Raw genomic sequence first — 5000 nt, 5'->3', positions numbered from 1 at the left:
TTTGTTGTCCTGTACCTTTTTAATCTCACAATAAAGTAATCTCCCCCAGGTACTGCCCTCTCTTATCCCCGTTTTTAAATACCTTCACCTCGTCTCCTGACGCTTGTGACACCACCTCACCCCTCACCCCTCACCCTCACTCATACCATATCCCTGCCATAGCGATGACCCTCATCCTTATCCTTACCCTGACATCCCACTGGTTTCGGTTTCCGACACGTGGCGCTTGCTGCTAGTACTCGTGCCAGGACCACAAATCCTTTAGCGTAAGGGTTTGTGCGAGCCGAGGAAAGAAGCGTCACGGCCAGTGGAGTTAACCAAATCGTGGTGAGGCCGCCCGAGCCGCGCCCCTCCGGAAGACCTGCGGCCGAGGGAGAGAAATCTCCTCTCGACCCGGGCGGGAGTGGCCAGCCTCTGTGTGGCCTCACTCGAACTTCATCCTGCTTCAGCGGTGATGGTTAGCCGAGGGACAGCTCTGGAGCCACGGTTGAGAGGCCGTGGCTCCGAGCATACCGCAGATGGCGCCAAAAACCTGCTAACTTCTCTCCCCTCCCCCTCAGTTAGCCGAGAGGCTCCGTAGACGCAATAGCGGGGCTCCGCGCCCCGTGGGAAAATTGTGGCGAGGCGAACCGCGCTCAAGGTCGTGGGGTATTCCCCGCGCCACGAGTCGCGACCTTGCCTCGCCGCACGATCCCGCGGGGTGCGGCCGCGCCGTGAACACGCGAGTCTGCCGATGGCGCTGAGCCCCTCGATCCTTTTCCTCTTTCAACAAACCCACTCCACTATTACCCCAAGTTTACCCCGCAGGCTGGGTGAAGCCCCGGCTCCTTCTTCTCCTCCTGAAATTCTTTTCCTCCTCCTTATCCTTCTCCTATCCCCACTCTTCCTTCCCCCCCTTCTTCTTTCCATTTTAGTTTAGTTACCGGGGGTCTCGGCGCTGACCAGACCTCCCTTGGGGTCGCTCTCCCCATGCGCGTTACCGCTCGGCGCGCCCTTGGGCTCCCCTTTGCCCACGAGACAGCCCACGCCACGCTACCTTCCATCTCAACAAATAAAGAAAGAAACTAGAATTGTCTCTCCATGATCCACCAAAGTTAGGCAAAAACAAAACCCTGACAGAGAGAAAGAAGGAACAAAAAAATGAAGAGAGAGAAAGGAATAACAAAAAAGGAGAAAGCAAGAGAAAATGGAGAGGAGAGAGATAGATGGTGAAAAGGAGAGAACTGAGACTGGCACAGACAGATATATAAAAAAAACGAAAAATCAACGTTTTTTATTTCATTTATTCTTTTTTACTCTTTTTCTGGGCCCCACTTTTGAAACTACAAATATGAAATAGTAGGCAGTATATTCCATTCCAAGTTATTTGGAAAGTGTCACCAGCTGGGGTTTTAGCTCTTAATATATATAAAACATTCACTTATCTATCAAGCCTTGGTTAATAATACAAAGCACCAGTGCAAATTATTTTTATTATTATTTTTGCAATAATAATTATTCCTTAAAACATTTCCTGTCTCACTAAGCTGATCAAAGGATCAAGAGTATCACAAGGATTAACACACACGTACAAGTGCCCTTCTCTATCTGTGCGTTCCTCCCCTTCCTGCTCCCATACTTCAGTTCCTTTCCCTATTATATATCCCACCCTCTTTTCTTTGTTTCTTTCCTGTGTGTCCACCCATCAACTCCCTCCCTGACCCAAGGAACCTTGCAGCTATTTAGATATTATCTTATTTACTCATTACTCCTCATTTTTTCTTGTCTTCATAGATCTTTTTTCTTTAATCTAATAAACTGATAAAATTTCTATGCTTTAGTATAGAATATTTCACAAATTAATGCCCTTAATAGGGGATGAAATTTACAATGCATAAATATAACAATGTTATACACAAAAGAACCCTATCCATTCATGAAAAACACAGAATCTTGGGAAAAGAGCTAGATGGACTGACTTGAAAGTCAAGACAGTTACCACAGATCGGGGAATGGAAGGTACTGCCTTCAGATGAGGAACACACAGTAAAATAAAGATAGGCACACTCACGAGGGCGGCATGACAAGCCAAGATCTGCTGCTGGGGTGGGAGTCAGCCTGGGCTGCCCTAACTCTCAATACTACACAACCATTGCTACCACAGCTACAGAATACATAACGTCATATCCCAGACCGCCATCCCACACCACCACCCACTTCTAGAACTCTGCACACATTCCATACATATCACGAGGAAGTCAGAAAACAAGTAAAATGCTTGTCATCTGCCAATTTTTCAGCAATAATGACAATGCTACTGATTCACTCAATTCAAAAAGCCACGAAGCTTTTCTCCATTAAATCAAGTAGCTATGACAGAGGCTAGGAAGGCATGAAGATAGTGTTGCAATCATTTTGTCAACACCAAATCAAAAGAATCCTTTTACAGTTCTAACCAAGGGGAGTGTAATGAACTAGATTAAACACAATACAGGTTATCATAGGAACACAAGTTTCTAGAAAAGGCATAAACATCTGGGCTACAGGTAGTTTATCACTATCTTGAAGGAGGGCATAATACAGCAGCTAACTTTACTTCCTATAACTGCTTACTAAAATTTGGTACCCAAAATTCATTGATAACCTAATATTTGGGAAGGTCAATCCTGAGTGGCAAAGCTTAGCAAAGTGAAGCATTAGATGGCGAGCGCAGGTGTGCCACCAATGGGCCTGGCCTAACACTGGTACTCAAAAAGGCCACCAAGCAGGTATGTTACTCTGTGTCTGGCTCATCATGACACCCTTACATAGTCACCATAAAGATGTATCACCATGAGCCTGATTTACAGAGGTACTCTACAAGGCCATCAAGTAGTTGAGCCTCTGTGGGCCTTCCCGTACACTGGTACTCTACAAGTCCACCAAGTAGATGTGCCTGGTATTTTACGCAGCCATCAATTATTATAGTCACACAGTCCCAAAAATGCCTCACCTATCATGATCAGCAACATTAGGTTTTTAATAAGCATACATTGCTCTGGGAAGCTGTAAAAGACAGATTCATAATGTATGATATGGTAGCTGTCTTTGTATCGCAAGATGCAAGTGAGCTGTGGGAAGCCCAGGGCACCTTCTACCATGTTACTGGTTGAGGCAGGTTGCTCCAAGGCGGTTAACTGGAGCATGTAGTGGGTTCCTCATATGCTGAGGTATGGATAGCTGGGTGGGTTCTTCACAGGTGGAGGCAGTGACCACTGGGTTGGTTGCTTCCAAGGAGACATACATGCAGAGGGTGGATTTCTCATTATGAGAAGTGGATCCTATGCGGATACCTCCTTTGCAAAAGTACTGACTGCTAGATGGGCTCCTCTCTCATTGAGGTATTATCCCATGCTGGATTCCTGCCTTGTGGATTACAGACCTCTGGGTTGACTCTTCTTATACCACTAGGATCACCACATAACAACTTTTCATTATATACATCTCAATCAAACATATTTAGGAATATACCTGTCATCACTGATAATATTTCACTAGGCAAACAACATCAGCATATACAGTATTCTAGACTCTGCATATCACTCTATAAATCCTTGCCTGCAAGATCTAGCTTGATTAGAAGTAATCTGAAGCTAACAAACAAGGTAGAAATAAATAATCATAAAGTACATAACTCACTTGGACAAATAAATTCCCTGCAACAGCCTGGTGTAGTAACAGTTTTGATGAGGTTAAAAACATTATACTGTTGTAAAAATAAGGGCTGGGGATTGTACAGGATGATGTAGATACTGTCAGGGTATGAAAAAGCTGAAACAGACTCTGTACTGTTGAGCTGTAAAGACTGGGTAATGTACCACAAGGGTTGTCTGGATAAAAGATAAGGGTGCAACAGTCAGATATTATTTGGGTGTAACAATGCTGTGTCTCTAGGATACCTCCTTGCTCCTTACATTTGTCCATTATTGTCACATTCAAAATAATGCATATCTGATTCCTATAATTTTGAAATGGTACATCATTTCATTACATTATATCTTATACAGAAAAATTATATAAACTAGATAGATGAACAAAACCTCATTACATTATACAGTTAGTACTGTACTATGATATCAAACATATGTCAGTTAGAAAGGGCAGGAATCTCTCCTCTGCAACACCTCATTGGTAAAATGAATACCCAGGCAGCCATGCTCATGTCCCTACCATATCAGTAGGGACATACTTCTGCGTATCCATTAATGGTAATTCATGGGATATCATAAGGACACCAAGGAAGCTTTACTGTAAGCACTGCTGGCCTGGGAATTCCAATGTGGTGTTGCAAACATTATCTTCAATCTATTATCTTTGCCTATCTATTTGGGGGAAGATATTGAAGTGTTATTTAGAATATGTATCATCTACAACTGCTGAAGCTAACCAGTATGTCTTATACTTCACATGGTTGAGGTAATTCTTAGCAAGTTGCTTTGTGAACCAACCAAATTTGCTTTATTATTCCCTCTTATGCTTCATAATTAAGTACATGTTCAATACAGAAAGGTACAGCAAACCTTTCAAAATACCAATTTTTTTTTTTCATAACAGAAGGGAATACTGAATGTGCATATTAATCAAAGAATGTTAATGCGTACTGGTAACTAATAAACATAAATGCTTATGTGCTCTCAAAATGAAGAAAGTAAAAATTAACAATAAAAGGGAGAAAAAAGAAAAAGAACTAAAAACATTCTTGGGAAAGTTTGTACTGCATATGGAAACCTACCAGGAGACACATCACATATCGACTAGTGAGGACTTTTGAAGCCTACTTACATTATAACAGAAACTTGGTCGGAAAATTATGAACATCACAAAAACTAATTCTGAGAACTGATTTTCCAACCAAGCACCTAGACATGAACCAAACACCAATGTGTTTATCAGGCAAACCAAACTTTAACTCAATAAAAATACCTTTTTTTTTGTCAAATACAGCTAAAATCACAAGAATAAAGTTTTCTTGATAAACATTT

The 5000-nt window shown here is 42.3% G+C and overlaps 1 protein-coding gene across 2 annotated transcripts in view; it reads right to left on the bottom strand.

The window, feature by feature from the left end:
- Window positions 1-1454: 1454 nt before the first annotated feature.
- Window positions 1455-5000, bottom strand: part of LOC113815720 (MOB kinase activator-like 2) — a 27133-nt gene continuing 23587 nt past the window's right edge. For both annotated transcript variants that reach the window (XM_070143909.1, XM_070143911.1), the window contains one exon: window positions 1455-5000. This exon is cut by the window's right edge and continues 929 nt beyond it. The gene's annotated coding sequence lies outside the window, so the exon portion shown is untranslated.

The sequence above is a fragment of the Penaeus vannamei genome, chromosome 3 (genome assembly GCF_042767895.1).
Source record: "Penaeus vannamei isolate JL-2024 chromosome 3, ASM4276789v1, whole genome shotgun sequence".
NCBI classification, from domain to species: Eukaryota; Metazoa; Arthropoda; class Malacostraca; order Decapoda; family Penaeidae; genus Penaeus; species Penaeus vannamei.
The sequence above is the reverse complement of the archived record's forward strand: the minus strand, read 5'-3'. Positions and strand labels throughout refer to the sequence as shown.